The following is a 26,036-nucleotide window of genomic DNA, read 5'->3' as shown; positions in this document are numbered from 1 at the left end:
TAGTTCCAGAATTTCTTTGTGTCATCCGCGGGTCAGCAACAGTCTGCGAGCTTTACGAAGTTCCTTGTCAACTTTATTACAGATTTTCTTGAATTGGTCACAGTGTTGTTGATCACCTTGCTTTACGGCCTTCAAATAATAGCGTTCCTTTTTTCTGAAGTCTTTTGTGTAAACCAAGGTGGACGTTGCTTGCCTTTTACTTGCTTACTTGGAACATGTTTCTTAGCCAAATGTATAATGGCATTTTTAAAGGTGTCAATTTTAATTAACAGCCTTGTCTTCCGGTTTGCTGACCAGAAAATCTCCAGTGAATTCTTGGGCATCTTCCTTGATACTTTGCTCATCCACTTTATTCCAAAGATAAACAGTACTTTGTGGTTTCACTGGGATAGAAATCTGGGTTTATATTTCAATCATAACAGTACTGTGGTCAACAAGTGCGTGGGTGAACATTAATAACATGTGATGGACGTGTTGTGAAGCAGAGATCCAGAAGATTTTCAGTCTCATTTACATCTCTACGTGTTGGGAAACACAATTTGATCCATACTGTAGTTGTCTGTGATATTGACTATCTTGTCTGGGAGAAGTCCATGGGCATCAATAGTTTTGGTAGTCCACATCATGTTGGGAATATTAAAATCCCCACCTACTATGATGTAAGTTGATTTATTTTCTTGCTTGATTTTGTTCAAACTATCATCTAACAAATCTAAATCGTCTCTCGCAGTTGGGGGATGGTAGTAACTCCCAATAAAGATGTTTTTGGGGCTCATCAGTAGCTGGCACCAAACTAGTTCACTTCCTTCTTGGGTCAAGTCAGGTATTTCGATCCGCAGGATAGTGTTTTGGATGGCGATGAAAACACTTCCACCCCCCCCTTGAGTTCCTGTCTTTTCTAGTCACTTGGTAATAGCTGGGGAAGATTTCTGAGGAAGAAACATTCTCGTCTAACCATGATTCTGAGCCAAGGATTATATCAGGAGACTTACTGTCAGTGAAGGCGTGGAATTCAGCTACATTTCTAATACTCTGAAAGTTGTTGCATCTCGTGTGCTGTGTCTCGTGTGCCATATCTCATGTTGCATCTCGTGTGCTGTCTCATGTTAGTTCTCATGTGCTGTCTCGTGTTGCTTCTCATGTGCTGTGTCTAGTGTGCAGCACCTCGTGCGCTGGGTCTCCTGTTGTGTCTCGTGTGCTGTGTCTCGCGTTGTCTCACATTGCGTCTTATGTGCCGCGTCTAGTGTTGTGTCTCGTGTGCTGTGTCCCGTGTGCTGTCTCATATTGCGTCTCATGTTCTGTGTCTCGCATTGCAACTCGTGTGCTGTGTCTCTCATTGCTTCTCGTGTGCTGTCTTGCGTTGTGTCATGTGCTGTGTCTCGTGTTGCATCTCGTGTGCTGTCTTGCGTTGTGTCATGTGTTGTGTCTCATGTGCTGTGTCCCGCGTTGTCTCACGTTGCGTCTCGTGTGCTGTGTCTCGTGTTGCATCTTGTGTGCTGCCTCGCATGTCCTGTGTTGTTTCACGTGTGCTATAGGGAGAGGTTTCCAGGACGAGAGGGTGTGAGCCACAGGGAGAGGTTGAGTAGGCTGGGTCTCTAATTGTTGGAGCACAAGATGAGGGGTGATCTTATAGAGGTGTACAAAATCATGAGAGCAATAGATCGGGTAGATGCACAAAGAGTCTCTTGCCCAGAGTAGGGGAATCTAGCACCACACAACATAGGTTCAAGGTGAAGGGGAAAAGATTTAATAGGAATCTGAGGGGTAACTTTTTCACACAAAGGGTGGTGGGTGTATGGAACAAGCTGCCAGATGAGGTAGTTGAGGCTGGGATTATCCCAACATTTAAGAGACAGTTAGACAGGTACATGGATAGGACAGGCTTGGAAGGATTATGGACCAAGCACAGGCAGGTGAGATTAGTGTAGCTGGGACATGTTGGTCGGTGTGGGCAAGTTGGGCCAAAGGGTCTGTTTCCACACTGCATCACTCTATGATGGAGGAGTCCAGAACCAGGGGTCACAGGTTAAGAATAAGGGGTAGGCCATTTAGGACTGAGATGAGGAAAAACTTTTTCACCCAGAGAGTTGTGAATCTGTGGAATTCTTTGCCACAGAAGGCAGTGGAGGCCAATTCACTGGATGTTTTCAAGTGTTAGATTTAACTCTTGGGGCTAACGGAATCACGGGATATGGGGAAAAAGCAGGAACGGGGTACTGATTTTGGATGATCAGCCATGGTCATATTGAATGGCGGCGCTGGCTCGAAGGGCTGAATAGCCTAATCCTGCACCTATTTTTTATGTTTCTATGTGCTCTCACCCTAACTATTTCCTGCATGATTGTATACACCTCTATAAGATCACCCCTCATCCTCCTGCGATCCACGGAATGTCCTACCTTGCTCCACCTCTCCCTTTAGCTCGGGCCCATGTGCCTTGGCAACATCCTCGTAAATCTTCTCTGCTCGACCTCCAACTTAACAACATCTTTCCTGCAACAGGATAACCAAAACCGAACACAATACTCCAAAAGTCTTCTACAACTGTAACATAACCAGCCAACTTGTACCTGCACTCCTAGATCCCTCTGCTCTACAACACTCCCCAGAGCCTGCCATTCGCTGTGAAGACCCTGGTTGGACTTCCCAAAATGCAACACCTCGCACTGACCAAAATTTAACTCCATTAACCATTCCTCAGTGATTGCCCAAGTGATCAAGATCCTGCTGTAATTTTTGATAACCATCTTCACTATCCATGATGCCACCCACTTTAATGCTATCTACAAACTTGATAACCATGCCTTGTAAATTCACATCCAAATCGTTGATATAAACTTCAAACAGCAATGGGCTGATCCCTGAGCCACAGGCCTCCAGTCCGTGAAGTCAATTCTCTATCCAGACGCCTAGCTCTCCTGGATCTCATGCAATCTAACCTGCCAATCTAACCTCTACCACGTGGAACCTTATCAAACACCTTGCTGTCCCAACAATAAAAAACATTGCTGCCACAAAGATTCCTGAAAAATGTAAAACAAAGAATAAAAGGCAAATAGATCAAGATCAAAAATAATCTAACTCTATTAATCGTTCTTGTAAAAGGCTGTCAATTTAAAGCAATCTGCCTGTTAAAAGTGAGAGGTAAACAAGTGTCAGGAGCCAGAGCAAAAAACAAAACCCCAAATGCTGGAAAACTGAAATCGCTGGAAACACTCATCAAGTCGGGCAGCTTCTGTGGGCAGAGAATCAGATACGGATCCGATTGTTCCTTCATTTTGCAGCGTTCCTAACAACTGAAGGTTATACCTGTCTACAAAGTTACTATGTTCTTTCTGGTTAAACAGTTCTGATTAAAAATGGCTAAAAATGATTTTAAAATACTTTATAAAAAACAATTAAAAGACATGTGCTTGCCTTTGCATTTTTTGTTACCCTGGACTTGGGAATGCTGCACCTCATCTGTCAACGGTCCCAGAGCATTTCTAAGAATCCTTCAAATTTCAATTAAATATTCCAACCAGTGGCTAACACTGAGTATCTAATACGACCCTACAGTTTAGTTAAATATAACTACCTTTCAATGTTAAAACTGCAATGTGTTTTACACTTTATTGATACCATGGAACTCAGGTGCCTTCAGGTGCTTTCCTACAAGTCTTTTGAAGTGCTTTCCTTGCTACACCTTCACACGGATTCCCAGTGGTTCAGCTTGTGCCGCAGACTGTGCCTTGCTCATGATCGCCGATCTCGAAGGGTTGGAGCATGAGGGGGCCTAACGGCAGACTGTAGTATTTACATGGTCTGAGGAACCTGGAATTCAGGGCATGGCAAAGGGCCATGTATACTGTCGTTACGAGAAGCAGCAGCATATGCCGCTCCCAACACAGCAGAACCACAGGTCTGGGAGTCAACATTCCCACTCACATGTGGGAAGGTAGACTGGAGGAGTTCTGTTACATGATTAAAACCTTTATCAACACATCCCCCCAACCTCTCTAAGCCAGAGGAAATAGTGCAAGCCAATGCCTGAATGGCAGCAGTCTGAGCCTCAATCAATGTTGCTATTGCAGGGCCGACTGACTCTTGAACAGAGGGCTTCACTGTAGCATCTAAAGTGTTGGCCACTTTGTCCATGGTACCTTGCAGAGTTGCAAAGCCTTGTGGCAGAACACCACACAGTATGGAAGCAGACTCCTCTACACTCTCTGACAGAGTCAGACAGCTCCTGGACAGACTGTCCAAAGCTTCGAGTAACTGATGATGAACATGGAAGATTTTTCTTTTAAACGCTGGACCACTCAAATCCAGATCTCCGTGTTCCTCCGAGTAGCTCGATTCAGAGCTTGCCCTTCGGCCGTCTGTCTCCTGCACTGTCCTTTCCATTAGGGACAGGTCTTGCTCACTGTTACTGAATAATTCACCCCGAGCTGATCCATCTGTCCCATCTCTCCCACTGGAAACATTGCGTTCAGTGGTGTATTGGAAGGATGCAGCCAGTGACAATGTATCTTCAGTCAAGTAATCGTCCTCCATCTCCTGCCCTGTAAGGCCCAAACAATGGGATATATCTGGGGAAGAAAAGGCACCAGTCAGCAAGTACTAGAGAGAGCAGGCAACACTGGTAAACATTAATCCACAGCAATCACAAAATCTAAATCCTTTGGGTGCTGGAAATCCAACATAAAAACAGAAAATGTTGGAAATATTCGGACAGTCAGATGGCATCTATGGATGGAAAAAAATAATGCTTGAAGTCAATGATCTTTCATCAAAATGGCAAAGCTGATATGTTTTAAGATAAAGAGGCAAGAGGAACAAATAATGTTAGGCTAAAGAGCAGAGTGATTAACAAAAGATGACAGCAGAAGGCAGTAATGGGATAAATTTAAAAAACCTTTCTACAGGAGATGCAGATGCCAAACATAGTGACATTATCTGAAATTATAAAACTGAAAGTGCTAGACATCTGAAATAAAAATCAGAAATTGCTGGAAATGTTCATTCTTTGAAATTGTGGGTTTCAACGACTGAGAAGAGAAGATACAACTGGCGAAAAATTGGATTTCCCCCATTACGATGCGCTAAAATACAACCTGCACCGTTCCCAATGTCACAGCTGCAGCTCATTCAGAAGCCTGTCTCTGGTGCTAGTTCTCAGAGAGAAAGGCATGATCTTCAACTGTAGCAGTTCAGCAATCAAGCAGGCATCCCAGGAGTGACACACCTTTCAGTCCATCAAATCTGCAATCATTTTTGTTTATCCTATTTTCTTTCATTCTCACCCACATTCTTATCAACTCCTCCCCCCCCCCAATATTCTCAACTCCTCCCCCCCACACATTCTCATCAACTCCGCCCTCCCCCACATTCTCATCAACTCCTCCCCCCCCCCCCCACATTCTCATCAACTGCTCCTCCCCCCCACATTCTCATCAACTCCGCCCTCCCCCACATTCTCATCAACTCCTCCCCTCCCCCCCCACATGCTCATCAACTCCTTCCCCCCTCCCAGATTCTATCACTATTCCAAACATTAGGGACTATTTACAGTAACCAATTAACCCACAACCCACATATTTTGGGGATGTAAGGGGGAAACCAATGTGTTACAGAGAGAACATGCAAACTCCACACTGAAAGCATCAATGATTAGGATTGAACCCATTCATCTGGAGCAGTGACACAGAATGTCTAGTTGCTGCACCAGCACACTGCCCACAGAACAAAATATCAGCGAGTTTAACTCAAGTATGATGAGCATGTAGTCTGGCTTTCGCTCCTTGCAAATTGTACGCTGCACATCTGTGCTCCAGTTTCACATAGAGTGAAAGTGTGGAAACAGGCCCTTCAGCCTAACTTGCCAACACCGGCCAACATGTCCCAGCTACACTAGTTCCACCTGCCAGCATTTGGTCCATATCGCTCCAAACCTGTCCTATCCATGTACCTGTCTAACTGCTTCTTAAATGTTGGGATAGTCCCAGCCTCAACTACCTTCTCTGGCATCTTGTTCCATACACCCACCACACTTTGTGTGAAAAAGTTACCCCTCAGATCCCTATTAAATCTTTTCTCCTTCACCTTAAACCTATGTCCTGTGGCCCTCGATTCACCTACTCTGGGCAAGAGACTCTGCGCATCTAATGAATGTTCATTGTTTATATTATCACAACCATGAACACCAAATAAATCTACTGCAAAAGGAGTGTGTTGTGTCTCAAAGTGCCTAGGTCCAGGTACATGATAGACATGGCTTTGATTGGAAGTGGGAGCAAATATTAATGTGTAAATTGCTTTTTTATATGCCTTTTATAGTTTAAAACTTCTGTTTCTTCACCTGACAATGGGCTTTAATTAAACTATTTAGGAGAGCAAAGGATAAAGAGGTTACTTTTGACACGATTGGAAATGGGTTGAAGAACTGAACAAGAGTTGATTGGAAGTTTGGGCGTCACACGCAGTGCTAACGGAGGTACCTGATTTGTTTGGCTTCTCCAGTGTGTGCAACAAATAAAGAATACTAAACTGAAAGAAGAGCACTTCACCTGGTGTATTTGGAACCCTGAACAATGAAATGTAAATGGGAATGCACTGCAGGGTAAAAATGGCATGTGAAGGTGAAGGGCATTGGTGGTGTTGGCAGGAGCACTCCACTGTGAAGGAATAGTCGACAGTATGTTGATATTTGATGTAGTTAGTTGACTTGAGGTTCGGACCAGTGCAAATTACCTGCAATTCATAGATTCATAGAGTTATAAAGCACTGATACAGGCTCTTCAACTCAACTAATTTGTGTCAACCAAAATACCTGTGTAATCTTGCGTAGGAAGGAACTGCAGATGCTGGTTTAAAACCAAAGATAGACACAAAAAGCTGGAGTAACTTAGCAAGTCAGGCAGCATCTCCGGAGAAAAGGAATAGGTGATGTTTCGGGTCGAGACCCTTATTCAGATTGAGAGTCAGGGGAAAGGGAGACAAGAGATATTGACAATGATATAGAGATTTATACTGTAGAACAAATGAATGAAAGATATGCAAAAAGCAACAATGATCAAGGAAAGGTGGAGCCCACAAGGGTCCATGTACTGGGCCAAAGACATCTTCATCATTGTTATTGCACCTGCCTCTCCCCCTACCACTGGTGCTGTTCCATATACCTACTACCCTCAGTGGGAAAACCTGCCCCTTAAATGCAGTTTAAGTCTTTCCCATCTCATCTTAAACCTATGCCCTTAAGTTTTAAACTGCCCATCCCGAGAAAAAAACTATCCTATCCGCACCCCTCAATTTTATAAATCTCTAAAATCATCCCTCAGCCTCCTTCACTCCAGGGAAAAGAGCCTCAGCCTATGCAATCGTTCCTTTTAACTCAAACCTTCCAGTGAAACTTTTCTGCACTCCCTCTGGCCTTATCATACCTATTCTACAGCATGGAGACCACAACTGCATGCAAAACTATAAGTGTGGTCTAACTAAATATTTGAATAACTAATATGACATTCTATCTCCTATCATCAATTCTTCAGCTGGTGAAGGAAAGCAGACAATTACCAAATTGCCGTTAAAAGCATCTAATTTAAGTTTTTCAACGTATTTCCCCGGTGCGGGACAAATAACGGAATATATATGTATTTGCTATCCGTAACAATTGGCTTGCTGTTGACTTGACCCAAAATCATAGGCCAAGTTACTGAGTACACAGGATCGCACCACCTCACATCTTCCCATCTCCATCCCTTTCCGCTTTCCCCAGACACCGTTCCCTCTGTAACTCCATGGTTCACTCGTCCCTTCCCACCCAAACCACCCCCTCCCCAGGTACCTTTCCCTGCAACTGCAGGAGATGCAACACCTGTCCTTAAACCTCCGCCCTCGACTCTGTCCAAGGACCCCGACAGTCCTTTCAGCAGAGATTTACTTGCACTTCCTCCAATCTCATCTACTCTATCCGGTGGTCCCAGTGTGGGTCCTATATATCAGTAAGATCAAGAGTAGACTGGGCGATCATTTCACTGAACACTTACGCTCAGTCCGCCTTGGCCTACGCGATGTCTCATTTGCCAAACATTTTAACTCCCCTACGCATTCCCATACTGACCATTCTATGCTGGGCCTCCTCCACTGTCAGAGTGCAGCCATGTACAAATTGGAGGAACAACACCTCACATTTTGCTTGGGCAGCTTACAACCCAGTGGACTCCCTCTCCCTCCCCCTCTACCCTAATCGCCCTACCAGTTCCAGTGGTCGCATCCTTGCATCTCTCTGGTCATCACCTCGTCCCCAGCCAACAATGGGCCATGATGGCCTCCACCCTTCCTGCGGTCATCTGCTGCCAGCCCAGGTTTGTTCTGGACTTTTCTCACCTCATTTATTTCCTCCCCCCTCTACTTTCAGTCTGAAGAAGGGTTCTGACCCTTCTTTTTCTCCAGAGATGCTGTCTGACCCGCTGAGTTACTCCAACATTTTGTGTCTATCTTCAGTATAAACCAGCATCTGTAGTCCCTTCCTACACATCAGATGAGATGTCATTTTGCAATTGTAAAAATGTTGGTCAGGTCACACTTTGACCCATTGTGCAGTCTGTTTCCAACACTATAGGAAATACATGGCAGATTAGAAAAAAATAAGCAATTCACCAGGAAACTGTATGCAATGGAGCGCTTTCGTTACATAGATTAGTTGCAAGAACAGGCTAGGTTTGTTCTCAATGGAGTGCAGGAGGCAGGGATTATAAATAGGCATAAATTGAGTAGATAGTAGAGGCTGAAGGGTAACACCCCAAAATGTCATTAGTGCATTTATTTCCACAGATAATACTTGATGCCTGTTTTCCAGTTCACCAGGATGTTGCCTGAAATGGAGGGCTTTAGATACAAAGAGAGGGTCGACACAAAATGCTGCAGTAACTCAGGACAGGCAGCATCTCTGGAGAAAAGGAATGGGTGACGTTTCGGGTCGAGACCCTTCTTCGCTCTTCAGATTCTTCTTCAGTCTGAAGAAGGGTCTCGACCCGAAACATCACCCATTCCTTCTCTCCAGAGATGCTGCCTGTCCTGAGTTACTGCAGCATTTTGTGATACAAAGCCTCCAGATACAAAGAGAGATTGGATAGGCTGGAATTGTTTACATTGAAGCACAGGAGGCTGAGGGGTAACTTTATAGAGGATTCTGAAATTATGAGGGGCATATAGTAGTTACAGCCTTTTTCCAAGCATAGGAGAATCTGAAACTAGAGAGTTTTGATTTAAGTTGAGAGGAGGAATATTGAAATGAGATTCAAGGGGCAAGAGGTTCCACACGGAGGGTGGCGGACATACAGAACAAGCTCCCAGAGTCGGTGGTAGTAGCAGGTACAATTACAGCATTCAAAAACCACGTACAGGTATGTGGATAAGAAAGGAATGGAGGGATATGAGCCAAATGTGATTAACATAGATAGATACTCAATTTGCATTGAAGAGTCAAGTTGAAGAGCCTATTTCTGATATGGAACAAGCTGCCAGAGGCATATATAATTACAACATTTAGAATGCAGTTGATTGCTGGATGCTTGGTTGTTGGTTGCTGATTTTTGGATCGAGAAGCAGCAGATGGAAATAGCTTATTGCAGGTAAATGGGATTAGTATGGATGGGCAACACAGTAGCACGTACAGGTTGGGTCACAGAACCCATTACTGTGCTGTAACAGCTCCAGTTTGCTAAATATGGCTCATCAAATCAAATCCGCTCAGAAATTCGATGGCAAGCTGCCCAGTTGTATCAAATCACATAGTAATAAATGCTGATCTTATTAGCAAAACTAACACCCTATAAAGGAGTAGAAAAATAGAAAGTAGATGGGCTTAGGAACAGCATAATATTGGATTTTTTTGTCCAGCTCCAATCAAAGACGACTATACTGAAACATCAACCAATTTCTATCTCTCTCACTCCACAAGGATGCTGTCTGATATTTGAATATTTCCAGCATGTTCTGGTTTTGTTCCAGGGTGATCACACTGCCTGTGTGATGCTCAAGAACAGAGTAGGTGAGGGAAATAGGCAGACACCCTGTGGTCCTTGGCCTCCAGCCTCAATGCTTCTGCTGCTGTATATCTCAACGATGTCCAGAGCTTCTTGCTCCATCTGAGTGGTGGCTTGAATGGAGGGTGGCCGTTCCCCAGTACAAGTCAGATTCCTTGCTTTGTGTGCCAACTTGTCCTGTGGAAAGAGGTGGCAATGTTAGCATCTAGTTACTGTAATAATTATGGGGGTGTGAGGCAGCTTCACATCATGTATGGAGGGAGGGGAGAGTAGCACAAGGTGGCCAAGATTTGCTTGCAGACAGGTGAAAACATTTAACTCACGAATAAGAATTTTACAGTTACCAGGTCAAAGCTGAATTATAGCTGTGGTGAAAATGTTTGGTGAGCTTACAACTGAGAATTCTCTGCCTCAGAAGGCAGTGGAGGCCAATTCTCTGGATGCTTTCAAGAGAGAGTTAGATAGAGCTCTTAAGGATAGCGGAGTCAGGGGGTATGGGGAGAAGGTAGGAATGGGGTACTGATTGTGGATGATCAGCCATGATCACATTGAATGACAGTGCTGGCTCGAAGGGCCGAATGGCCTACTCCTGCACCTATTGTCTATTGACTATTGTCTAACATGTTTATTCAATTAAATCATCACTGATCTGAATCTTAACTCCAACTTGTACTCCCATTCAAAAGGCTAAGAATCTCTGTTTTTTAATTATTAATTGAAAGAGGGATGTGCACTTATAAAGCACCTTTCATGACATCAGGTCTTCCCAAAGCACATGACAACCAATTACATTTTTCTGAAGTGGAGTTACTGCCGTAACATTGGAAATAATACACCTAAAATGCACGCCATTCCCCAAAACAATAAACCCTAGCCCTAATTAGCAGATGTCATTGAGAAGCAGATATTGATCCAAATAGAAATGCCTGCTGCCTAGACTCACTGCCAATGAACCTGGCCAACTACCTACACTCATCTGTAACTAATCCAGAGTGACAAAGAAGCAGAATCTCAAACACTGAGAGTTAGGCAGTAGAAGATATCAAAGAGCCCACAGTGAGCCCACACTCAGCCAGTATACTGAACCCCCTCCATCAGAACTCCTGGCACTTAGACTGGAGAGGAGCACCTCACCTCCTGTTCGAGCTGAAAGGTGTTTTTAAACAGATTTAAATGGCATCCAATATATTTTCTAAAAGTGCTGTGGATAAAACTAAATTTAAAAAACACCATAAAATTTAAACAATGAAAATACATAAATAAAGTACAACGTAAAAAATATTTTGTTCTCCTAATCTCTAGGGCTGGAACAACCAACCAAATTAATGTGATATGTGAAGAAAGGAACTGCAAATCAACACACTGAAGATCAACACAGAGTGCTGGAGTAACTCAGCAGGACAGGCAGCATCTCTGGAGAAAATGGATGGGTGGCGTTTTGGGTTGGGATCCTTCTTCAGACTGAGGGGAGGGAACTGGTCATAAGTAAAGGTCAGAACAAAGCAGGGTCGACAACAGATGACCAAGGAAGGTTGGAGCCCATAATTGCCCATTTTTGGCTGAGGAAGAAGTGATAACAAAGGGATACAAGGATGTGAACAGTGGAACTAGCAGGACGACTAGTCTAGGGTGGGGGAAGGGGGGGAGGAAGAGAGGGAATGCATGGGGTTACTTGAAATTAGAGAAATTCTCTGTGAGCTTTGAGAAAATAGAGAAATTCACAAAAGCATATTCCTCGGTTCATTGGGCAAGTTCAAGAAGTCTCGCCCATTTTGTTTTCATCTCTGACCTTTATCCAACCATCTGCCTCCCCTAGCAAATGTTCACATATTACCTGCCTCAATTTGTCCTGCTCCTGCCCTTCCTCTCTTTCCGCTTTCTCCCACCCCCCCCCCCTCTCTAAGATCAATCTGAAGGATCCCGACCTGAAATATTACCTATCCATGTTCTCCAGGGGTGCCGCCTGACCTGCTGAGTTACTCCAGCACTTTGTGCCTTTTTTCCCAGTATGTAATTTCTTGCAATATGCAGACTGCTCAATAACCAGGATAACTAATACTACATTATTCACCTGCTGACTAAAAATGTGACAATTTGTGAACATCACCTGGGCCTGCACTTCATCCTCCAGCACCTAGACTGCAAGGGGACCTATGCAAAGATTTTGTTTGTGGACATTAGCTCTGCATTTAACACCATTGTGCCAGACCTACTACACTCCAAACTCTCCCAGTTGACTGTGCCTGAACCCCTCTAAATCAACTTCCTGACAGACATGAAGCAGCACACGAGGTTGGGAGAGCACATCTCGGACCCGCAGACACTCAACATAGGAGCACCGCAAGGCTGCATAATCTCCTCTCTACTTTACTCTCTCTACGCCAACGACTCCACCTCCACGGACTCCTCTGTCAAGCTTCTCAAGTTTGCGGATAACACAACCCTGATAGGACTGATCCACGATGGGGAGGAATCTGCCTACAGACAGGAAGTGACACAGCTGGCATCCTGGTGCCTTCGTAACAACCTGAAGCTCAATGCTCTTAACACAGTGGAACTGATTGTAGACTTTAGGAGAGCTTCCCCTCCCCTCCCACCACTCACCATCAACAACACCACAGCCACAAATGTGGAGTCATTTAAGTTCCTTGGAACCATCATCTCCAAAGACCTTAAATGGGAGGCCACCATCGACTCCAGTCAAAAAAGCCCAACAGAGGATGTACTTCCTGCGGCAGATGAGGAAATGCAATTTGCCACAGGCAACGGTGGTCTAATTCTATACTGTCATCGTAGAGTCCGTCCTCACCTTCTCAATCATGGTCTGGTTTGGCTCAGCCACCAAGCACAACATCTGGAGGCTACAACAAATCATTGGAGGCGTGGCTGTGTTCTGTAGCTGCGGCTCACCGGCAGTCTCTCCATTTTTGTTGTTGTTTTTTTTGTCATTGTCGTTGTTAAATGTACGTTTTGTTTTATTTTTAATTCTGTGTATGTAGGGGGGTGGTGGGGGGGGTTGGGGGAAACCTATTTTTTCAAATCTCCTCCTCAACGGAGATGCGACCTTTACCGTGTCGTATCTCCGTTCGCGCTACGGCCTAACATCGTGGAGTCGGCAGCCTCCAGCTGGGATCGACCTCAAAGACTCCGGTCGCAGGGCCTGGACTTACCATCTCGGAGGCTTCGGCCGTGGGCCTTGCAGACCGCAACATCGGGAGCTCGCAGGTCCCTGGCTGGCGACCGGCTTTTGGGAGCTCCAGCCGTAACAGCTTCGACCGCCCCGAAGCGCGAAGTACGATCGACCCGCTCGCAGGCCCTTCATCACCCTGCGTGGCTCGGCCGCAGCACTTTCCATCGCCCGGTGGGGGCTCAGGACTTTCATCGGCCTGCTCGGCTCGGCCCTGGGACTTTCCATCACCCAGTGGGGGCTCAGGACTTTCATCGGCCTGCTCGGCTCGGCCCTGGGACTTTCCATCGCCCGGTGGGGGCTTCAAAAAGTTGGGAGCCTCGATCACCTCGTGGCACCACGGGAGAAGAATGAGGAGGAGATAAGACTTTGCCTTCCATCACAGTGAGGGTATGCCTAGAGCAATCACTGTGATGGCTGTTTTGTGTAAAAAATTATATCTGTGTGTCTTGTGCTTTTTAATGTCTACTGCCGGACCCTGACGTGAGAGGACGCTGGCGTTGAGTATTCGCCGCTTTTCCGTCAGGATAGTTTGTCTGTTTGTTTCTATGTTAATTGTTTTTGTAAAGCGCTTTGAGCATGTGATAAGGCGCTATATAAAATAAATGGATTATTATTATTATTATTATTCGATCAGCTGAGAAGGTTGTTGGCTGAAACCTTCCCCCCCATTGACTGTATGGGCTGTATATATATGATATGATATGATATTGACGAACTGTACACTGCAAGGGCCAGGATGCGAGCAGGCAAGATCATCTCTGACCCCTCCAATTGTGACAATTGCTACACCAATACAGGAGAGACTTTGGGTCCAGGGCTCACCCTCTCAGTCACTCTCTCCCCTTCCCTGTCCCCCCTCGACGAGGAATGGTCCAATTAGTCTAGTAATATTATAAAGTAGAGAAGAGCAGAGCAAACACATTGAACATGGTTTGCCTACAATTGCTCATCATATTATGTAAAGGGCACATAGTCACTGGAGGAGCTCAAATCAATGACAAGGATGAAACCAGAACAAGGTTATATTCAACAAAATAAAATGAATTAATGCTCATTGTATTATTTCACGTGTGAGGAAGAGCAACATCAATACAAAGTATACAAAAAGTCAGCCTGGGATTTAAGGAAAAGTTATTTTATCCAAAGTGTGGTGAGAATACCAGGAGAATCTGTCATCTGATGAAAGTTCATCAACTTGATACACTAACTCAACAGATGCTGTTCGACCTGCTAAATGACAATTTCCAACATTTTCTGTCCTCAAGAGCATATTTGGGCAACGCTCAACCACACGGGTGGGACAATAATGAGCGGTTAGTTATAATGGGCGGTGGCTTTCCTGGAGAACACAGCCCGGCCCAGCCCGGTGAGTGTGGCCCGGCCCAGCCCGGTGAGTGTGGCCCGGCCCGTGTGGCCCAGCCCGGTGAGTGTGGCCCGGCCCGTGTGGCCCAGCCCGGTGAGTGTGGCCCGGCCCGGTGAGTGTGGCCCGGCCCGGTGAGTGTGGCCCGGCCCGTGTGGCCCAGCCCGGTGAGTGTGGCCCGGCCCGGCCCGGTGAGTGTGGCCCGGCCCGTGTGGCCCAGCCCGGTGAGTGTGGCCCGGCCCGTGTGGCCCAGCCCGGTGAGTGTGGCCCGGCCCGGCCCGGTGAGTGCGGCCCGGCCCGGTGAGTGTGGCCCGGCCCGGTGAGTGTGGCCCGGCCCGTGTGGCCGAGCCCGGTGAGTGTGGCCCGGCCCGGCCCGGTGAGTGTGGCCCGGCCCGTGTGGCCGAGCCCGGTGAGTGTGGCCCGGCCCGGCCCGGTGAGTGTGGCCCGGCCAGTGTGGCCCGGCCCGTGTGGCCCAGCCCGGTGAGTGTGGCCCGGCCCGGCCCGGTGAGTGTGGCCCGGCCCGTGTGGCCCGGCCCGGTGAGTGTGGCCCGGCCCGGCCCAGTGAGTGTGGCCCGGCCCGATGAGTGTGGCCCGGCCCGGCCCGGCCCGTGAGTGTGGCCCGGCCCGGTGAGTGTGGCCCGGCCCGTGTGGCCCAGCCCGGCCCGTGTGGCCCGGCCCGGTGAGTGTGGCCCGGCCCGTGTGGCCCGGCCCGGTGAGTGTGGCCCGGCCCGGCCCAGTGAGTGTGGCCCGGCCCGGTGTGTGTGGCCCGGCCCAGCCCGGTGAGTGTGGCCCGGCCCGGCCCGGTGAGTGTGGCCCGGCCCGTGTGGCCCGGCCCGGTGAGTGTGGCCCGGACCGGCCCAGTGAGTGTGGCCCGGCCCGATGAGTGTGGCCCGGCCCGGCCCGGCCCGTGTGGCCCGGCCCGGTGAGTGTGGCCCGGCCCGTGTGGCCCAGCCCGGCCCGTGTGGCCCGGCCCGGTGAGTGTGGCCCGGCCCGGCCCGGTGAGTGTGGCCCGGCCCGTGTGGCCCGGCCCGGTGAGTGTGGCCCGGACCGGCCCAGTGAGTGTGGCCCGGCCCGATGAGTGTGGCCCGGCCCGGCCCGGCCCGTGTGGCCCGGCCCGGTGAGTGTGGCCCGGCCCGGCCCAGTGAGTGTGGCCCGGCCCGATGAGTGTGGCCCGGCCCGGCCCGGCCCGTGAGTGTGGCCCGGCCCGGTGAGTGTGGCCCGGCCCGTGTGGCCCGGCCCGGTGAGTGTGGCCCGGCCCGTGTGGCCCGGCCCGGTGAGTGTGGCCCGGCCCGGCCCAGTGAGTGTGGCCCGGCCCGGTGTGTGTGGCCCGGCCCAGCCCGGTGAGTGTGGCCCAGCCCGGTGAGTGTGGCCCGGCCCAGTGAGTGTGGCCCGGCCCGGTGAGTGTGGCCCAGCCCGTGTGGCCCAGCCCGGTGAGTGTGGCCCGGTGAGTGTGGACCAGTCCGGTGAGTGTGGCCCAGCCCGGTGAGTGTGGCCCGGTGAGTGTGGACCAGTCCGGTGAGTGTGGCCCAGCCCGGTGAGTGTGGCCCGGCCCGTGTGGCCCAGCCCGGTGAGTGTGGCCCGGCCCGGCCCGGTGAGTGTGGCCCGGCCAGTGTGGCCCGGCCCGTGTGGCCCAGCCCGGTGAGTGTGGCCCGGCCCGTGTGGCCCGGCCCGGTGAGTGTGGCCCGGCCCGGCCCAGTGAGTGTGGCCCGGCCCGGTGTGTGTGGCCCGGCCCAGCCCGGTGAGTGTGGCCCAGCCCGGTGAGTGTGGCCCGGCCCGGCCCGGCCCGTGTGGCCCGGCCCGGTGAGTGGGCCCGGCCCGTGTGGCCCGGCCCGGTGAGTGTGGCCCGGCCCGTGTGGCCCGGCCCGGTGAGTGTGGCCCGGCCCGGCCCAGTGAGTGTGGCCCGGCCCGATGAGTGTGGCCCGGCCCGGCCCGGCCCGTGAGTGTGGCCCGGCCCGGTGAGTGTGGCCCGGCCCGTGTGGCCCGGCCCGGTGAGTGTGGCCCGGACCGGCCCAGTGAGTGTGGCCCGGCCCGGTGTGTGTGGCCCGGCCCAGCCCGGTGAGTGTGGCCCAGCCCGGTGAGTGTGGCCCGGCCCGTGTGGCCCAGCCCGGTGAGTGTGGCCCGGCCCGGCCCGGTGAGTGTGGCCCGGCCAGTGTGGCCCGGCCCGTGTGGCCCAGCCCGGTGAGTGTGGCCCGGCCCGTGTGGCCCGGCCCGGTGAGTGTGGCCCGGCCCGGCCCAGTGAGTGTGGCCCGGCCCGATGAGTGTGGCCCGGCCCGGCCCGGCCCGGTGAGTGTGGCCCGGCCCGTGTGGCCCGGCCCGGTGAGTGTGGCCCGGCCCGGCCCAGTGAGTGTGGCCCGGCCCGATGAGTGTGGCCCGGCCCGGCCCGGCCCGTGAGTGTGGCCCGGCCCGATGAGTGTGGCCCGGCCCGGCCCGGCCCGTGAGTGTGGCCCGGCCCGGTGAGTGTGGCCCGGCCCGTGTGGCCCAGCCCGGCCCGTGTGGCCCGGCCCGGTGAGTGTGGCCCGGCCCGGTGAGTGTGGACCAGTCCGGTGAGTGTGGCCCAGCCCGGTGAGTGTGGCCCGGCCCGGCCCAGTGAGTGTGGCCCGGCCCGATGAGTGTGGCCCGGCCCGGCCCGGCCCGTGAGTGTGGCCCGGCCCGGTGAGTGTGGCCCGGCCCGTGTGGCCCAGCCCGGCCCGTGTGGCCCGGCCCGGTGAGTGTGGCCCGGCCCGGTGAGTGTGGACCAGTCCGGTGAGTGTGGCCCAGCCCGGTGAGTGTGGCCCTGCCCGTGTGGCCCAGCCCGGTGAGTGTGGCCCGGCCCGGCCCGGTGAGTGTGGCCCGGCCCGTGTGGCCCGGCCCGGTGAGTGTGGCCCGGCCCGGCCCAGTGAGGCCCAGCCCGGTGAGTGTGGCCCGGCCCGGCCCGGTGAGTGTGGCCCGGCCAGTGTGGCCCGGCCCGTGTGGCCCAGCCCGGCCCGTGTGGCCCGGCCCGGTGAGTGTGGCCCGGCCCGTGTGGCCCAGCCCGGCCCGTGTGGCCCGGCCCGGTGAGTGTGGCCCGGCCCGGCCCAGTGAGTGTGGCCCGGCCCGATGAGTGTGGCCCGGCCCGGCCCGTGAGTGTGGCCCGGCCCGGTGAGTGTGGCCCGGCCCGTGTGGCCCAGCCCGGCCCGTGTGGCCCGGCCCGGTGAGTGTGGCCCGGCCCGGCCCAGTGAGTGTGGCCCGGCCCGGTGTGTGTGGCCCGGCCCAGCCCGGTGAGTGTGGCCCAGCCCGGTGAGTGTGGCCCGGCCCGTGTGGCCCGGCCCGGTGAGTGTGGCCCGGCCCGGCCCGGCCCGGTGAGTGTGGCCCAGCCCGGTGAGTGTGGCCCGGCCCGGTGAGTGTGGCCCGGCCCGATGAGTGTGGCCCGGCCCGTGTGGCCCAGCCCGGCCCGTGTGGCCCGGCCCGGTGAGTGTGGCCCGGCCCGGCCCAGTGAGTGTGGCCCGGCCCGATGAGTGTGGCCCGGCCCGGCCCGGCCCGGTGATTGTGGCCCGGCCCGGTGAGTGTGGCCCAGCCCGTGTGGCCCGGCCCGGTGAGTGTGGCCCAGCCCGGTGAGTGTGGCCCGGCCCGGTGAGTGTGGCCCGGCCCGATGAGTGTGGCCCGGCCCGGCCCGGCCCGTGTGGCCCGGCCCGGTGAGTGTGGCCCGGCCCGTGTGGCCCGGCCCGGTGAGTGTGGCCCGGCCCGGCCCAGTGAGTGTGGCCCGGCCCGGTGTGTGTGGCCCGGCCCAGCCCGGTGAGTGTGGCCCAGCCCGGTGAGTGTGGCCCGGCCCGGTGAGTGTGGCCCGGCCCGGTGAGTGTGGCCCAGCCCGTGTGGCCCAGCCCGGTGAGTGTGGCCCGGTGAGTGTGGACCAGTCCGGTGAGTGTGGCCCAGCCCGGTGAGTGTGGCCCGGCCCGTGTGGCCCAGCCCGGTGAGTGTGGCCCGGCCCGGCCCGGTGAGTGTGGCCCGGCCCAGCCCGGGGAGTGTGGCCTAGCCCGGTGAGTGTGGCCCGGTGAGTGTGGCCCGGCCCGTGTGGCCCGGCCCGGTGAGTGTGGCCCGGCCCGGCCCAGTGAGTGTGGCCCAGCCCGTGTGGCCCAGACCGGTGAGTGTGGCCCGGTGAGTGTGGCCCGGCCCGATGAGTGTGGCCCGGCCCGTGTGGCCCAGCCCGGCCCGTGTGGCCCGGCCCGGTGAGTGTGGCCCGGCCCGGCCCAGTGAGTGTGGCCCGGCCCGATGAGTGTGGCCCGGCCCGGCCCGGCCCGGTGAGTGTGGCCCGGCCCGATGAGTGTGGCCCGGCCCGGCCCGGCCCGTGTGGCCCGGCCCGGTGAGTGTGGCCCGGCCCGTGTGGCCCGGCCCGGTGAGTGTGGCCCGGCCCGGCCCAGTGAGTGTGGCCCGGCCCGGTGTGTGTGGCCCGGCCCAGCCCGGTGAGTGTGGCCCAGCCCGGTGAGTGTGGCCCGGCCCGGTGAGTGTGGCCCGGCCCGGTGAGTGTGGCCCAGCCCGTGTGGCCCAGCCCGGTGAGTGTGGCCCGGTGAGTGTGGACCAGTCCGGTGAGTGTGGCCCGGCCCGTGTGGCCCAGCCCGGTGAGTGTGGCCCGGCCCGGCCCGGTGAGTGTGGCCCGGCCCAGCCCGGGGAGTGTGGCCTAGCCCGGTGAGTGTGGCCCGGTGAGTGTGGCCCGGCCCGTGTGGCCCGGCCCGGTGAGTGTGGCCCGGCCCGGCCCAGTGAGTGTGGCCCAGCCCGTGTGGCCCAGACCGGTGAGTGTGGCCCGGTGAGTGTGGACCAGTCCGGTGAGTGTGGCCCAGCCCGGTGAGTGTGGCCCGGCCCGTGTGGCCCGTGTGGCCCAGCCCGGTGAGTGTGGCCCGGCCCGGCCCGGTGAGTGTGGCCCGGCCAGTGTGGCCCGGCCCGTGTGGCCCAGCCCGGCCCGTGTGGCCCGGCCCGGTGAGTGTGGCCCGGCCCGTGTGGCCCAGCCCGGCCCGTGTGGCCCGGCCCGTGAGTGTGGCCCGGCCCGGTGAGTGTGGCCCGGCCCGTGTGGCCCAGCCCGGCCCGTGTGGCCCGGCCCGGTGAGTGTGGCCCGGCCCGTGTGGCCCAGCCCGGCCCGTGTGGCCCGGCCCGGTGAGTGTGGCCCGGCCCGGCCCAGTGAGTGTGGCCCGGCCCGATGAGTGTGGCCCGGCCCGGCCCGTGAGTGTGGCCCGGCCCGGTGAGTGTGGCCCGGCCCGTGTGGCCCAGCCCGGCCCGTGTGGCCCGGCCCGGTGAGTGTGGCCCGGCCCGGCCCAGTGAGTGTGGCCCGGCCCGGTGTGTGTGGCCCGGCCCAGCCCGGTGAGTGTGGCCCAGCCCGGTGAGTGTGGCCCGGCCCGTGTGGCCCGGCCCGGTGAGTGTGGCCCGGCCCGTGTGGCCCGGCCCGGTGAGTGTGGCCCGGCCCGGCCCAGTGAGTGTGGCCCGGCCCGGTGTGTGTGGCCCGGCCCAGCCCGGTGAGTGTGGCCCAGCCCGGTGAGTGTGGCCCGGCCCGGTGAGTGTGGCCCGGCCCAGCCCGGCCCGTGTGGCCCGGCCCGGTGAGTGTGGCCCGGCCCGGCCCAGTGAGTGTGGCCCGGCCCGATGAGTGTGGCCCGGCCCGGCCCGGCCCGGTGAGTGTGGCCCGGCCCGGTGAGTGTGGCCCAGCCCGTGTGGCCCGGCCCGGTGAGTGTGGCCCAGCCCGGTGAGTGTGGCCCGGCCCGGTGAGTGTGGCCCGGCCCGATGAGTGTGGCCCGGCCCGGCCCGGCCCGTGTGGCCCGGCCCGGTGAGTGTGGCCCGGCCCGTGTGGCCCGGCCCGGTGAGTGTGGCCCGGCCCGGCCCAGTGAGTGTGGCCCGGCCCGGTGTGTGTGGCCCGGCCCAGCCCGGTGAGTGTGGCCCAGCCCGGTGAGTGTGGCCCGGCCCGGTGAGTGTGGCCCGGCCCGGTGAGTGTGGCCCAGCCCGTGTGGCCCAGCCCGGTGAGTGTGGCCCGGCCCGGCCCGGTGAGTGTGGCCCAGCCCGTGTGGCCCAGCCCGGTGAGTGTGGCCCGGTGAGTGTGGACCAGTCCGGTGAGTGTGGCCCAGCCCGGTGAGTGTGGCCCGGCCCAGTGAGTGTGGCCCGGCCCGATGAGTGTGGCCCGGCCCGGCCCGGCCCGGTGTGTGTGGCCCGGCCCGGTGAGTGTGGCCCGGCCCAGCCCGGGGAGTGTGGCCTAGCCCGGCCCAGTGAGTGTGGCCCGGCCCGGTGAGTGTGGCCCTGCCCGGTGAGTGTGGCCCGGCCCGGTGAGTGTGGCCCGGCCCGGTGAGTGTGGCCCGGCCCGGCCCAGTGAGTGTGGCCCGGCCCGGTGTGTGTGGCCCGGCCCAGCCCGGTGAGTGTGGCCCAGCCCGGTGAGTGTGGCCCGGCCCGGTGAGTGTGGCCCAGCCCGTGTGGCCCAGCCCGGTGAGTGTGGCCCAGCCCGGCCCGGTGAGTGTGGCCCGGCCCAGTGTGGCCCGGCCCGGTGAGTGTGGCCCAGCCCGTGTGGCCCGGCCCGGCCCGTGTGGCCCGGTGTGTGTGGACCAGTCCGGTGAGTGTGGCCCGGCCCGGCCCGGTGAGTGTGGCCCGGCCCGGTGAGTGTGGCCCGGCCCGTGTGGCCCGGCCCGGCCCGTGTGGCCCGGTGTGTGTGGACCAGTCCGGCCCGGTGAGTGTGGTCCGGCCCGGCCCGTGTGGCCCGGCCCGTGTGGCCCAGCCCGGTGAGTGTGGCCCGGCCCGGCCCGGTGAGTGTGGCCCGGCCCGGCCCGTGTGGCCCGGGGAGTGTGGACCAGTCCGGTGAGTGTGGCCCGGCCCGGCCCGGCCCGTGTGGCCCAGCCCGGTGAGTGTGGCCCAGCCCGGTGAGTGTGGCTCGGCCCGGCCCGGTGAGTGTGGCCCGGCCCGGTGAGTGTGGCCCGGCCCGTGTGGCCCAGCCCGGTGAGTGTGGCCCGGCCCGGCCCGGTGAGTGTGGCCCGGCCCGGCCCGTGTGGCCCGGTGAGTGTGGACCAGTCCGGTGAGTGTGGCCCGGCCCGGCCCGTGTGGCCCGGCCCGTGTGGCCCAGCCCGGTGAGTGTGGCCCGGCCCGGCCCGGTGAGTGTGGCCCGGCCCGGTGAGTGTGGCCCGGCCCGTGTGGCCCAGCCCGGTGAGTGTGGCCCGGCCCGGCCCGGTGAGTGTGGCCCGGCCCGGCCCGTGTGGCCCGGTGAGTGTGGACCAGTCCGGTGAGTGTGGCCCGGCCCGGCCCGTGTGGCCCGGCCCGTGTGGCCCAGCCCGGTGAGTGTGGCCCGGCCCGGCCCGGTGAGTGTGGCCCGGCCCGGCCCGTGTGGCCCGGGGAGTGTGGACCAGTCCGGTGAGTGTGGCCCGGCCCAGCGGTGAGTGTGGCCCGGCCCGGCCCGGTGAGTGTGGCCCGGCCCGGCCCGTGTGGCCCGGGGAGTGTGGACCAGTCCGGTGAGTGTGGCCCGGCCCGGCCCGGTGAGTGTGGCCCGGCCCGGTGAGTGTGGCCCGGCCCGTGTAGCCCAGCCCGGTGAGTGTGGCCCGGCCCGGCCCGTTGAGTGTGGCCCGGCCCGTGTGGCCCAGCCCGGTGAGTGTGGCACGGCCCGGTGAGTGTAGCTCGGCCCGGCCCGGTGAGTGTGGCCCGGCCCGTGTGGCCCGGACCGTGTGGCCCAGCCCGGTGAGTGTGGCCCGGCACGGTCCGTGTGGCCCGGCCCGGTGAGTGTGGCCCAGCCCGGTGAGTGTGGCCCGGCCCGGTGAGTGTGGCCCGGCCTGTGTGGCCCAGCCCGGTGAGTGTGGCCCAGCCCGGTGAGTGTGGCCCGGCCCGGGGAGTGTGGCCCGGCCCGTGTGGCCCGGCCCGTGTGGCCCAGCCCGGTGAGTGTGGCCCGGCCCGGTGAGTGTGGCCCGGCCCGGTGAGTGTGGCCCGGCCCGGCCCGTGTGGCCCAGCCCTCACACTTAACCCTCACCCTTAACCCTCACCCTTAACACTCACCCTTAACCCTTAACCCTCACACTTAACCCTCACCCTTAATCCTTAACCCTCACCCTTAACCCTCACCCTTAACCCTCACCCTTAACTCTCACCCTTAACCCTCACCCTTAACCATCACCCTTAACCCTCACCCTTAACCCTCACCCTTAACCCTCACCCTGAACCCTCACCTTTAACCATCACCCTTAACCCTCACCCTTAACGCTCACCCTTAACCCTCACCCTTAACGCTCACCCTTAACCCTCACCCTTAACACTCACCCTTAACCCTTAACCCTCACCTTAACCCTCACCCTTAACACTCACCCATAACCCTCACCCTTACCCCTCACCCTTAACCCTCACCCTTAACCCTCACCCTTAACCCTCACCCTTAACCCTCACCCTTAACCCTCACCCTTAACCAACACCCTTAACCCTCACCCTTAACGCTCACCCTTAACCCTCACCCTTAACGCTCACCCTTAACCCTCACCCTTAACACTCACCCTTAACCCTTAACCCTCACCCTTAACCCTCACCCTTAACACTCACCCATAACCCTCACCCTTATCCCTCACCCTTAACCCTCACCCTTAACCCTCACCCTTAACCCTCACCCTTAACCCTCACCCTTAACCCTCACCCTTAACCCTCACCCTTAATTCTCACGCTTAACCCTCACCCTTAACCATCACCCTTAACCCTCACCCTTAACCCTCACCCTTAACCCTCACCCTTAACCCTCACCCTTAACCCTCACCCTTAACCCTTAACCCTCACCCTTAACCATCACCCTTAACCCTCACCCTTAACCCTCACCCTTAACCCTCACACTTAACCCTCACCCTTAATCCTTAACCCTCACCCTTAACACTTACCCTCAACCCTCACACTTATCCATCACCCTTAACCCTCACCCTTAACCCTCACCCTTAACACTCACCCTTAACCCTTAACCCTCACACTTAACCCTCACCCTTAACCCTCACCCTTAACCATCACCCTTAACCATCACCCTTAACCCTCACCCTTAACCCTCACCCTTAACCCTCATCCTTAACCCTCACCCTTAACCCTCACCCTTAACACTCACCCTTAACCCTCACCCTTAACTCTCACCCATATCCCTCACCCTTAACCCTCACCCTTAACCCTCACCCTTAACCCTTAACCCTCACACTTAACCATCACCCTTAACCCTCACCCTTAACCCTCACCCTTAACCCTCACACTTAACCCTCACCCTTAATCCTTAACCCTCACCCTTAACACTTACCCTCAACCCTCACACTTAACCATCACCCTTAACCCTCACCCTTAACCCTCACCCTTAACACTCACCCTTAACCCTTAACACTCACCCTTAACCCTCACCCTTAACTCTCACCCATATCCCTCACCCTTAACCCTCACCCTTAACACTCACCCTTAACCCTCACCCTTAACCTTCACTCACCCTTAACCCTCACCCTTAACCCTCACCCTTAACCCTCACCCTTAACCATCACCCTTAACCATCACCCTTAACCCTCACACTTAACCCTCACCCTTAACCCTCACCCTTAACACTCACCCTTAACCCTTAACACTCACCCTTATCCCTCACCCTTAACCCTCACCCTTAACCCTCACCCTTAACCCTCACCCTTAACACTCACCCTTAACCCTCACCCTTAACCTTCACTCACCCTTAACCCTCACCCTTAACCCTCACCCTTAACCCTCACCCTTAACCATCACCCTTAACCATCACCCTTAACCCTCACCCTTAACCCTCACCCTTAACCCTCACCCTCAACACTCACCCTTAACCCTTAACACTCACCCTTAACCCTCACCCTTAACTCTCACCCATATCCCTCACCCTTTTCCCTCACCCTTAACCCTCACCCTTAACCCTCACCCTTAACCCTCACCCTTAACACTCACCCTTAACCCTCACCCTTAACCTTCACTCACCCTTAACCCTCACCCTTAACCCTCACCCTTAACCATCACCCTTAACCCTCACCCTTAACCCTCACCCTTAACCATCACCCTTAACCCTCAGCCTTAACCCTCACTCTTAACACTCACCCTTATCCCTTAACCCTCACCCTTAACCCTCACCGTTAACCCTCACCCATAACACTCACCCTTACCCCACACCCTTAACCCTCACCCTTAACCCTCACCCTTAACCCTCACCCTTAACCCTCACCCTTAACCCTCACCCTTAACTCTCACCCTTAACCCTCACCCTTAACCATCACCCTTAACCCTCACCCTTAACCCTCACCCTTAACCCTCACCCTTAACCCTCACCCTTAACCATCACCCTTAACCCTCACCCTTAACCATCACCCTTAACCATCACCCTTAACCCTCACCCTTAACCCTCACCCTTAACCCTCACCCTTAACCCTCACCCTTAACCATCACCCTTAACCCTCACCCTTAACGCTCACCCTTAACCCTCACCCTGAACCCTCACACTTAACACTCACCCTTAACCCTTAACCCTCACCCTTAACCCTCACCCTTAACACTCACCCATAACCCTCACCCTTACCCCTCACCCTTAACCCTCACCCTTAACCCTCACCCTTAACCCTCACCCTTAACCCTCACCCTTAACCCTCACCCTTAACCATCACCCTTAACCCTCACTCTTAACACTCACCCTTAACCCTCACCCTTAACGCTCACCCTTAACCCTCAGCCTTAACACTCACCCTTAACCCTTAACCCTCACCCTTAACCCTCACCCTTAACCATCACCCTTAACCCTCACCCTTAACGCTCACCCTTAACCCTCACCTTTAACGCTCACCCTTAACCCTCACCCTTAACTCTCACCCTTAACCCTCACCTTTAACCATCACCCTTAACCCTCACCCTTAACCCTCACCCTTAACCATCACCCTTAACCCTCAGCCTTAACCCTCACTCTTAACACTCACCCTTAACCCTTAACACTCACCCTTAACCCTCACCCTTAACTCTCACCCATATCCCTCACCCTTATCCCTCACCCTTAACCCTCACCCTTAACCCTCACCCTTAACCCTCACCCTTAACCCTCACCCTTAACCATCACCCTTAACCCTCACCCTTAACGCTCACCCTTAACCCTCACCCTTAACCCTCACACTTAACACTCACCCTTAACCCTTAACCCTCACCCTTAACCCTCACCCTTAACACTCACCCATAACCCTCACCCTTACCCCTCACCCTTAACCCTCACCCTTAACCCTCACCCTTAACCCTCACCCTTAACCCTCACCCTTAACCCTCACCCTTAACCATCACCCTTAACCCTCACTCTTAACACTCACCCTTAACCCTCACCCTTAACGCTCACCCTTAACCCTCAGCCTTAACACTCACCCTTAACCCTTAACCCTCACCCTTAACCCTCACCCTTAACCATCACCCTTAACCCTCACCCTTAACGCTCACCCTTAACCCTCACCCTTAACGCTCACCCTTAACCCTCACCCTTAACTCTCACCCTTAACCCTCACCTTTAACCATCACC

Source organism: Rhinoraja longicauda, unplaced genomic scaffold (genome assembly GCF_053455715.1).
Source record: "Rhinoraja longicauda isolate Sanriku21f unplaced genomic scaffold, sRhiLon1.1 Scf000059, whole genome shotgun sequence".
In the NCBI taxonomy this organism is placed as follows: Eukaryota; Metazoa; Chordata; class Chondrichthyes; order Rajiformes; family Arhynchobatidae; genus Rhinoraja; species Rhinoraja longicauda.
Note: the sequence above shows the minus strand (reverse complement) of the source record.